General features: G+C 43.3%; 1 long non-coding RNA gene across 2 annotated transcripts in view; it reads left to right on the forward strand.

Annotated features, from left to right (window-relative positions):
• The first annotated feature begins 7,792 nt into the window (after nt 1-7,792).
• LOC311295324 overlaps nt 7,793-12,050 on the forward strand; it is a 99,746-nt gene continuing 95,488 nt past the window's right edge. For both annotated transcript variants that reach the window (XR_014628276.1, XR_014628277.1), the window contains exon 1: nt 7,793-7,924. This is a non-coding gene — a long non-coding RNA (uncharacterized lncRNA). The remainder of the gene's footprint in view (nt 7,925-12,050) is intronic.

Below are 12,050 nucleotides of genomic sequence, written 5' to 3' on the forward strand. Positions count from 1 at the left end.
CGAGGAAGTCCCCAGGCTTGCACCTGTTTGGTACCAGTCGTTCACCGTCCAAGGTTCTAGAGCTGTAACGCAGCTCTGATTGACTTTGAGACGCAATCGACCAGAAGTCCACGCTCTGCGTGGTACCCGCGCTTTCAGCCAGAACTGCAGGGGGCGCATGCGGAGCAGGCCCAGCTGAAGAACTGGCGATGCTGAGGCCATGAGACCTAGCATCTTCTGAAACGTCTTGAGCGGGAAGGACGCGTCGCAGCGGAGAGATCTCGCTGCGCGCTGAATGCCGAGCGCGCGCTGTGGTGACAGCCGCGCCGTCATAGACTGTGAGTCCAGAACTATGCCCAAAAACGAAATCGTTTGACTGGGGTTCAGTGAACTCTTCGTCCAATTGACTCTGAGACCGAGTTTCTCGAGGTGATCGAGTAACATGGTCCTGTGCTCCACGAGCTCTGATCGTGAATGAGCCAGAATCAGCCAGTCGTCCAAATAGTTCAGCACTCGCATGCCTCTGAGTCTGAGAGGGGCGAGCGCTGCGTCCATGCACTTCGTAAATGTGCGAGGTGCTAGGGACAGACCGAATGGCAGGACTGTATACTGGTATGTCTGACCGTCGAAGGCGAATCTCAAGTATTGCCTGTGACGTGACGCTATCTGTATTTGAAAATACGCGTCCTTCAGATCTATTGACATGAACCAGTCTCCTTCGCGAATATGCGCGAGGATTTTCCTGGTCGTAAGCATTCTGAAACTGCGTTTCACTAATGCTTTGTTCAGCTGTCTCAGATCCAGTATGGGTCTGCAGCCCCCGTCTTTTTTGGGAACCAGAAAGTATCTGCTGTACAGCCCCCGTTCGCTTTGAGCATGAGATACAGGCTCTATAGCCCCTTTGCTCATCAGTTTTGAAATTTCGGCTCGGAGTAGGTGTGCTACTTCCGAATTCACCGTAGTTTCGACACGCGCCGTAAAGCGGGGAGGGCGTCGATAAAACTGTAGCGAGTAGCCTCTCTTTATAATGCTTAGCACCCATTCCGAAACCCCTGGAAGCGCTGCCCATGCATCTGCATGGATGGCTAAGGGTTGGATGCGAAGCGCACTCTGTTGGCTGAGCAACGAAAGCGCTTCGGTGTGCTGTAACACAGGCGTTATGTCTGTGGCATTCGAGGCGTGGGGCGCGCTGATGACAGCGGGCAGAGCGCTCGTCCTCGACCCCACTATGGCGCTTAGCTGAGTGAGGGAGGGCTGAACGGGTCCCGTGGGACTCATATCGTCTGTGAGTAAGTGTGGGCTGGAAGCGCGCACCTTTACTACTTCTGGCGCGTTGTCTGCCTGAGCAGAGCGAACGTGCACGGGTTTCGTTTTTACAGAAACCGTCAGACGTGCGTGACATAGTGATCGTGTGCACTGAGGAGTGGACACGTCTACTATGCAGTGCGCGCGATCGACTTGAGTCGATTTTATGGGCGCGAGCCCTGTGTGAAGGGCTGTGCTTGTGTGTACGGATGGGCACTGAGAAGTGGGCATCAGCGTTACATTTATAGCACCATCGGCCGTGGCCGGGACACCAGAAAATACACTCTTTATGGGATATATCTGGGTAGCCGTGAAAACGGCTTTTGTGTGCAGGCAAGCGGGCAACTGTACGGGCTTGCGCGTTGCATAAGACGCTGAGACAGTCGCAATACCTGGAACTGAAACAGCGGCGCGCTTGGGTGTGAGTCCGGCCGCAGCGGGACTTGTACACCGGCGCTTTCCTAGGCGTGCTAGGATGTGTTCGGGGCTTCCGGTTTCACCACAATCCTCTGCCGTGGACCACGCGGCGCGGGGCGACGGCTGGTAGAGCGAGAGCGGGGTCTCGCGCTGCGTTGCTGTCGTGATGACGCAGCAGGAGGAGGGGGCTGTGGCTGAGAGCTCCGCTGGGTCGGCTTAGCACGACTCGCTGCAGAACTGGAGCGCTTCGGCAGGAAGTGCTTGAAGGCTTGTGACGCTTTCTGGTCCTCTGCGAATCTCTCTATGAACTCATTGACAGAGGATCCGAAGAGGCCAGTGGGATTCAGCGGGGCGTCGAGGAACGCGGTGCGCTCAGACTCGGCCATGTCTGAAAACGTCAGCCACAGATGTCTTTCAGCCACAGTGGCGGAAGCCATAACACGTCCCATAGCTTGAGCGGCAGACTTAGTAGCGCGAAGGGTGAGATCCGAAGCGCTTCTCAAATCCGCGAGGCAGATTGCATCAGGTCCCATCTCGTCCAACTTACGGAGGAGATCTCCCTGGAAAATCTGCAGCGTGGCCATGGTGTGTAGTGCAGACGCAGCCTGCCCAGCAGCGGAAAAGATTCGCGCGAGCAGCGATGACGTCGTGCGGCAGGCTTTGGATGGCAACACTGGTTTCGTCCGCCGTCCAGCAGAGGGCGGGCAAAGGTGCGTCGCTATCGCCTGTTCAACCGGCGGAAGTGACTGGTAGCCTCTGTTTTTAGCATCGTCCAGGGCGGAGAATGCTGGAGAAACAGACGAACGAGTTCGTGCTGAGAAGGGAGCGTTCCAGGCCTTTGCCACTTCTTCGTGAAGCTCAGGAAGAAAGGGGGCGGGCTTAGACTCAGGAGAAGCATGCTCACCGGGAAGGAAGCTACCATCCAGCCGGGTACGAGAGGGAGGTGCTGGTGCAGACCACTCGAGGCCGAGACTCGTCGCGGCCAGCGAGAGCACCCGCATCAACTCTTTCTCGATGTTGGCTCGTCTGCTAGGCTTACGAGCAGCGAGCGCGAGATCCTCAGAGCTCGACCAATCGCCGCTGCCCGAAGCTAACAGAGAGCACGTGTCCTCATCCCCCGACGCGGCTTTGAAATCGACTTCCTCTGATGAAGCGGCGGCAGACTGCGGGCGCTGAGCATCAGGAAGTGATACAGGCGAAGCCGGCGAAGCGAGCGGGCGCTCCGGCGAGCTCGGTCGGGCTGTAGAGGACTCCGGAATCCGCTGGGAGCGGCGCTTTTTACGGCGCGGCAACGCGGCGGGGAGTGCAGGCTCGGAGAAAAGTGCCAGGCGAGTCCGCAGAGTCGCCAGAGGCATAAGCTCGCAGTGAGGGCAGCCGCCGTCAGCGAGTGCGAGCGCTGCATGATCTTCACCCAGGCAGGAGACACAGATGACATGACGGTCTCCCTCGCTGAGTGGGGCTCGGCACGAGCCGCAGGAAGGCATCTTTAAAAAGACGCGAGCTCTTTTACGAGTGTGTGTCGCAGGGCGAACACACACACACACACAGAGAAACAGAAAAGGATATGAGCGCCGGAAAGCGCAGCAGGTACGGCAGTGGAAGGCGGCGAAGGCCAGCGACTTCAGATGGCTCGTCCCGCTGATGTGCTTGCACTCAGACGACGCTTGCTTCCTATCCGAGATCCAGCGATGTGAGAGGTTCGCTGAAGAGGTGAAAAATCAAGTGAGTCAGCCTTTTCGAGCTACCTTTATAGGGCGAGGCCACGCCCGCGTCGGCGGGAAGTGGCCTCATTGGTCTGATGTTGCATCAGCCTGCGCTCGATAGGCTTATGCATTTGCTAGTACAACAGCCAATGAGCAAACGAGCCGTCTTGCCTATGGCTGCATACTGTGGCAAATGCGTTTTACAAATATTAAAATTAAGGATAATTTTTTGCTTCAATATTCGTGAAAAGAGACTTTTCCCGCAGCGTCTTAGCTAAGACGCAGTACGAGAGAACTCTCGTAAGAGAACTCTTCATATATATATATATATATATATATATATATATATATATATTATTTATTGATTTATGTATTAGTTGATTTATTGATTTATTTATCATTTGAGATACACACTTAAATACACACTGTAAAAAAAATAAACAAAACAAAAAAAACTTTACTGTAAAACCGGCAGCTGTGGTTGCCACATTGTGTCGACCCAGATCTGTCCCTCATACCGTGTGGAATGATGGCACTTGCCGCTTGCCAGATCTGAACCACAATCAGGCCACAGGAATGCTGCATATCAGCCAAGCGTAAAGCAAATAAAGCACAACTGTACCTTTTCTTGGCCACAAAAACTATTTACTGTATAAAGTAATCTCAGCCTTAACAAGCCAGTTAACAAGCAGAATCACTGAAGGCTTGGAAAAACAAGAACAGATAAAAGAGAAGAGATGAGCAAAAAAAATAACAACAACTACACCTGACTTCCAGCCACAGCCTTAGATTAAATTAACTTTAAATCAAAGAACACATTAAATCTCTCAAAATCTCAGCAGAAGATGATTAAACAACTCCAAAAACAACATAACATCTTATTACTAACCAGTTTGACTTTATTTCTCTCATACATCTACAAAAGATCAAATGAAAAGGTTTCTAAGTTCTAAGACAAAAGGTTTAGCTCTAACGCTAATGATCACCATTATGGTGATTAGTGTTACATTTAGTTGAGCTTTTCACCTTGATTTTGTTTTAGTTCTGTTTTCTCTGGCTGTTGTAACAGTACGTTTATAAAACACATTTACCGTAGCAAAGGAAGATAAGACATAATGTGATCGGGTGATGATAGCTAACTATTGATGGTAATATAATCATCAGGCTGATTCCCTGATCTCATCTGAGGTTGAATGATAAGTCTGTAGTGCCATGAATGGGAACTTTAGCTAAATGTTCTTAGAGCATACTTTTCATGAGAAATGCATTCCAATGCAGTTGGACACACTGGGCCCTATTTTAATCTAAGTGCACGGTCTAAAAGCGCTAGGCACAAGCGCACTAAGGGTGTGTCTGAATCCACTTTTGCTAGGTTAACGACAGGAAAAATGGGCGGTGTGCCCGGCGCATGGTCTAAAAGGGTTGTCCCTCTTCTCTTAATGAGTAATGGGTGTGTTTTGGGCGTAACGTGATATAAACCAATCAGAGTCTCATCTCCCATTCCCTTTAAAAGCCAGTTGAGCTCGCGCCATGGCGGATTGCTATTTACATGGTGGAATTTGCAAGGGGAAAAACCGAACGCGTCTCCAGAGCGCAAACGGACATCTACGGGACAAGCCGGATTCCACCATATCTATGTGTGCACAATATGAATCTTTTACATTTTAATCCTTTTATTTTGAATATTTGGCATGTTTGTGTGCTGTTGCGCGTCCCTGTGTGTGTAATCAGCAGAGTGTATGAGCGTTGTGGACCCGCCTGTAGAAGCACATTAATAATGCGCCCTTTAAATAACAAAAAAAAATACTGCACCATTGACTTTAGACCAGGTTTTTGTTGGTCAATGGCGCAGTCTATTTCAGATGCCTCAAAATAGCAACACCTGAACACACCTGAACACACCTGAACATACCTGAACACACCTCGTTTTCAGACTAGCACGCCCATGGGCGCTCAAATGGGCGCATTTGCTAAACAATGTGGCGCAGGACGTCTGATAGGTCCCACTGTTGCAAAACAAAGACATTTTTCCAACTCAAAACAAGTCTCATCTCAATCTGATCTCATTCTGAAGCTGCAAAATGAACAGTGAGATGTTGATCATACAAAACATCCAGACACAACAGCTGTGATTCTTCATGATTGTGTTATATGTTTTTAGCTTCTGTCAGATCAGTGTTCACATAATAGTATTTATTATACAAAGGGCAACATTATTTCTGTTAATAAAAAGCATTAAAATAAGTGTAAATCAACACAAAAAGTATTTCCAATTGATTCATATTGACTGGTATTCTAAATAATAATAATAATAAAAAATGTTTAATTTAAAACTAGTTTTATGCTAGCTATACAGAGAAAATTAAGTAATGTGGCACTGGATGAGAATCTATGAGTATACTAGCAGCAATCTGTGTGTGTGTGTGTGTGTGTGTGTGTGTGTGTGTGTGTGTGTGTGTGTGTGTGTGTGTGTGTGTGTGTGTGTGTGTGTGTGTGTGCGTGCTTTCGTGTTTGTTTTGCTTGTGTTAAGGCAGACAGCAACAAGATGGTGGGTTTGTTTAGTCTCATAAACATTGAACAACCTCAACAGAGAGAAAGTCAAGAGATGTTCAGATACAACGATCACAGAAAGACAAATGGATAAGCAGATATGAGTGTGAGGGACGACGTGTCTCTCTGCTCGTGTGACTTTCGTGTTTTCTGGTTTCTTGTCGTGTTGTGTTGGTTTAGACAAACACGGATTCAAAGACGAATGAAACTCAGACAGACAGAAAATGACAGAGGGTTTATGAATGAAAGCAGGTCAAAACTAACAACACACACACACAAACAAAGATCACATTGACACGCCATGTGTCACACACACAGGACATTAAATTAGCTGTAAATACAGAGAGAAAGAAAGAGGGGACAAGTAAAGGAACATTCTCAGAACTTTAGCTAATGTTCTGGCAAGGTTCTCTTAAAGCTGTGAATAAACATTCTCTAAAATTAATAAAACATTTGTTTTAACTTTAATAATGTTCTTAAAATGTTAGCACAAAAACATTATTTTTATTTGGTACGAACATGACTTTTTCACAGTAATGCATATTCAAATTAACCGAGTATGGAAGAAGCAAGTGACCTTGATTGAATAATAAAAAAAAAAAGCATATTTAATATCTAAAATGTTCACTGGGACATTTGAAGTGTTCAATGTATTGATAAAGAGTTACAGTAAGTCTTGAGAATTTTGTCTAGCCTGTCATTTGAAGATGATTTTAAGATGATCATAAACTTCTGGTACTTCTCACGCGGACTTCCCAACATACTTTTCTTTTGTAGTATTTTTTTAATTATATAGAGGAAAATAATTAACATGTTTCAATGGTAAGAAAACAAACCAAGCTTTCAAGAATTTCAGATTTCAGGACTGTAAAACTGTGTAAGAACGCCAAAACAGTTGGTGTGTTTTGAGGCAGGTCACTGGGGCTCTTTTAGGCCCTATGAGGTTTTTATTGTCCTCTAAGGGCCCAGCTGTATCTCAGCACCATAATATCATACACACATGGGGCTCTTTGTGTGTGTAAATGACAAACACCCTGGAGCTCAGAGTTTCCACATCAACACCACTCGTTACTAGTCAATGAAACACATCAGGTCAAAATACTGAAAAACAATCAAACTGAATGCCTGTGTGTGATTCAGAATGACAATATGTATCAAAAAGCATTTTGTCCATATACTACAAAACACACTACAAAATACATACAATACAAAAGAAAATGTCAAAAAGAAAAGATAAATGCAAATCTGGCTGCAGGTCTGTGAAGTCCTGTCATGACAAACCAGTATAACAGGAAAAAGACATCAACATAACATCTAAATAACTAAACAATTCTGTCTCATTGTTTTTATTATATCAACCTTTTTTTTTAATGGTGTGTAAATGTATGTCTGTAATTCCATGTTAGCAATGCTTTGGCAATGTAAAACCTTTACCAAGCCAACAAAGCCACTTGAATCTTGAATCTATTACTTATAACAATGTAAAACAAAAGATGTATAGAACAAAACAAGTGTATGTGTGCCAATGAATTCAAAAAGTTAAATTAAATAAAAAACAAGAAACATACACAACCAAACCTAAATGCTGATACTGTATGTGTGCCCATAGACAAGCCAAGTTTTGGAAAGTCTGTGAGTTTGAGACTTTTGCTTTCTCTCTCGTTCAGTTTCTCTAGGTCAGAATGAGGATGTTACTGGTGACACAACATACTTGCCTACTCACTCACCCTCTTATCTAGTCTGACAACAATCCTGTCTATTTGTGTTTCTCCTCCCATCAGTCTCTTTCTCCTCCCATCAGTTCTCATCAGATAATATCAGCCTCAGTCTCTCAGAACTAGTTTAGTCTGTCAGGATGCAAACATAAGAGAGGAACTATGAAGCAGAAATGTTTCAGTTGAGGATCAGGATCCAGAACACAACCTTTTCCTAGAGGAGTTTAAGAAATGACACTTCCCTCTCATTCTCATGTAAGTCTGAGGACATTTACTCAATTCCTTCACTGCTGTTCATTTCACTCATAGGATCACAATAAACATAAGGGCGACGCAACCTGCTGAAAAGACCAGCTCATTATTATGTACATTACTTGGTTATTTTTCAGTAAAAATAGCAATATTTTGTTATCTAACCAATGAAACAGGAAGCTTTTGTCATGTATTTTATTGATGAATTTAAGTCCAGACATGACAGACAGATGAATGGAGATACAATGAATGAGATCAGAAACATGTTCGATATTATTAATGGTGAAAATGCAGTAGAAGATCAAGAGTCTTGAATATACTGTAAATTTGGGAAAGATTAACGAATATCGGCGCATGTCTGTTGACGTCACTTCCATCTGATAACATCCGTAAAACACATGGCATACGGAAATAGAAGAGTTTACAAATCTACCTGTTGAAAAGTAGCATTTCATCCTGATTATAGAAATATTGATGTGCAAAATAGTCAAATAAAACGCCGCAGATACGAGCTTGATTTATGAGCCCTATGGGTATGTGGATGTGTTCTATGTTGGTCTTATATGAATTAGCCCCAGTTGGCTGTGACTATAATGATCAGGTAAGTTTGATGAATTCTGAATGAAATGCTATCTGTACAAATAATGTCATTCTTATTAGCAATGACCGTCTGTTGCTCATCTTTGTGTTTGGCCTGCTGTGTTTTTGTTGTCAAATGCTTTATTTAAACTAGAATTAAAACAGAAACCTTTTAAGCATCAATACATTAAACATGAATCGGTTAATTAATGATTATCAGGTTTATCTGCATGGTTTATCTGCTCTATTATTTTTATTTATTTGTTATTAGCATTTTGTATTGCCGCCTTTGTGTCCCGGTGCACGTGCGGGTAGTTTTAGATTGTAGTTTGATTTTGCTAGTCTTACAGTGACCTGGTAAGATGTAAGACTCATAAATACGCAAGATCGCTGTGAAAATACAGACCGGAAGTCAAAAGACAACGAGCGCAGCGCTGAAAAGGGGCGGGGCTACATAAGGTGGTTTCTGAATGGGCTGAGGCTGGGATTTAGTTTGTATTTTATGAACGTATACAGAGAGCACTCAATATTATTATCTCATTTTTGACATAAGTGGCTTTTACAGGCTTTTGCATCGGAGGTCTTCATATTATTAAAGAGAATACATGTATTAATTTACTCAACTAATGAATCTTGACAATTTATTTGAATAATGATCAATTAATCAAATGGCTAAATTTGTCTCTTTCACCCGATTGCTGTTGAGAAATCTCAGATCTGATTGTAGGTTTTGCAAGTTCAACATGGGTTATAGGTCGGAAGTTGAATGAACGAGTACTTATGTCCTTTCGATTTCTTAGAGGTTGAGTTGTTGTTGCCCATAACACGCTAGCATTCTGCTAATGAACGCTGATTGGTCAGTGACTGATTACGACCAGAGATACCGATTGATGGCATTGTGGCATCCGAAGCGGGACCAGAAACAAACAAAACAAAAACTCGTCTAGCACGTGTATTTACCTGTGTCAGCTGTGTTGTCGATGCCTCGAGTGAAAAGAAAGTGCAGAGCGCGAAAGCACCAAAGTGACTGAAGGATTGCCGTAAAGCAGTATCTCTGGTCGAACGATGTGTATGACGTCATTGACATTTTAAAAGACTTTTTAAAGCAAATAAGTGACTCTAAAAATCTAACACCCAGCAATGTGTAATTTCTTTGCATCTCCTTTCGAATACAACATTCAAATTACTAGACAAAAAATGATATCCTGAGAAAAGTGGATTTTGATGGTTATAGCGCCATAGACCTCCATTCATTCTGCACTCGTCCTGTGAGCGCCCTCATATGGAACCAGAGTGGAACTGCAACCAGTTCAGAAGCCGGAAGTGTAGTGAGAGTGGAAGTTCTCCCCTTATTAGACATTCTCTGATCTCTCCTTCTGCATGTAATACTGCAGTTAGCCACCAGGGGGGATCAAAATGCTTTCTTTGGGTTTGACTCTATTTTTACAGTCTACGGTTTGACTATACTGAGCAGAGGGTTTGCCTTAGCAGGCAGTTCATAGGGCCAATTTAAAAAAAAAACACATTTGAAAAAGAAAGAGGGGAAAACACAAACCCCTGTATGTAATGGAACTAGCTATATCATATAGAAACAAAAAACAAGAACACACACAGGATTTTTTTTGTTGTTGATATTTTCACCTTCCCATTAATTTCCAACTCTGGTTTGTGTGAAGTGATGGCCCCTTCTGTTGCATTTCAAGTCCATTTCAAGTGACTCAGGTGAAACATAGCAATTACCAAAGGCCGCTAGTCCTTGTGAGGTCCAAAATGTCCTTACTACTATAAAATGGGAGAGAGAGAAAAAGACTAAACAGCTTTAAGTAATATGCGTTCAAGCCTGGATCAGCTTTGGCTGTTTGTTGGCCCAGGAACAACATTTCAGTCAAAAATATTTCAGTTAACCTGAACCATACTTGTACACTAAACCCGAATCATAATCTACTCCTAAAAATTGAGGGAAATTGGCATACGTTATAAGCAATGCTGTACAAGCTTATAACTCTAACCCAGCCTTGAAATCTGAGTGCTAGATATAGGGATGTTGTTGCAGAACCAACAAGGATGTTGATAGAGGAAACCTGTCCTATAATCACATTCACTTCTATGCACATATTCCTCAAGGCAAGCTGCAAATGTGCTCTTTGCCACCTTGTATGTCAAACATACAGTATTTTTTGCCATGTAATCCAGTAATAGTTCCTAAAATATTAAGATATTAAGACTTGTCATTGTCAAATCAAACCTTTCTACTTCTCTACTAAAGTAAGAAGCCTCTTTCTGAATGTGGCTGTCTCACTGTTGTGTGGCGCCCTCTACTGGATGAACACCTGAACCAAATCTTTGAAATACTCCATACAGTGACCTAACATATATTTGGACACCTAAGCCAGTTTATGTTACTGCTGATGAAGGTGACAGTGGAGGTGAAGCCCCAGAAAGATGACCAGATTTGATCTAGTCTGCGTGGAAGAGGATAATGTAGTTACTAAACTTTTTTAGGTACTAAATTAGTTATGTTATTACACACAATGCACAAACAAATAAATAATATTTCTCTGTGTGTTCAGTGAAGTTCAGTCTTGGCTTTTGCATGTGAATCTTCTGGGGGGAAAACCCAGCCACCTGTGCAAAAAAAGTCACAACCAAACATGATGTAAGAAACTTTTGTTTTAGTTGAGTTGCATGCACACATAAACACACACACACGCGTGTGCGCGCACACACACACACACACACACACACACACACACACACACAAGGATATGTTGAATAGGCCTATCAATTTTTGGCCTGTTTTTGATGTGCATGATGCCTCCTGCCATTTAAAGTCTGTTTAGTAAAGCTTTTGATTGGCTCTTGTTTGAATTTGCAGAGGACCATATCTGCCAATGACATCGATCCACATTGCCACTGAAATCTTTAGGCTATTTTGATCGCTCATGAGTCATGGTGGTAACTCTCACACAGGTATAGGCTGCAACAGAAAACAGCTTAAAGGAGCTTTCACCCGTTGTTCATTGCGTTCCACCTTCGGACTAAAAATATATCTGTGCAGAAGTTCTAAAATTGACCAGAATTATAAGTTAATAAAAATGTTATGCCTAAAATATTTGATAAACATCATATAGCTGTTAATTCTGATCCTCAAACTTGATTGGTCAGCAGCACTGGGAGATTTCTCTGTTAGTATCACCCTGCTTGTCCGTTTGCAGCAATAGGCCTCATATTTACAGACTGCCGTGTGAATGTTCATTTTATGTTCACTTGCTTTTTTCACATAGTTTCAGCACTTCTAGTATTATTTTTGTGTAAGCATTTATTTCATTGGTTGAAGCCTTTGAGAAATACCCTAGTTTCTTGGACATTCACAGCAATATAAACTTCGGTATAAGTGTTGTAAATATGCTTTATGCGTTAACACACTTGGCAAGTAAATGGGCACTAAATGTGCAGACCAAGTAAACAATCAAAGCAGGCATACTGCAATGCTGCTCTGTTTCCACTTGAGGTTTAGACAACCGTGAGAACTGAGATACATAAACTTAAA

Source organism: Rutilus rutilus (genome assembly GCF_951802725.1).
Source record: "Rutilus rutilus genome assembly, chromosome: 8".
In the NCBI taxonomy this organism is placed as follows: domain Eukaryota; kingdom Metazoa; phylum Chordata; class Actinopteri; order Cypriniformes; family Leuciscidae; genus Rutilus; species Rutilus rutilus.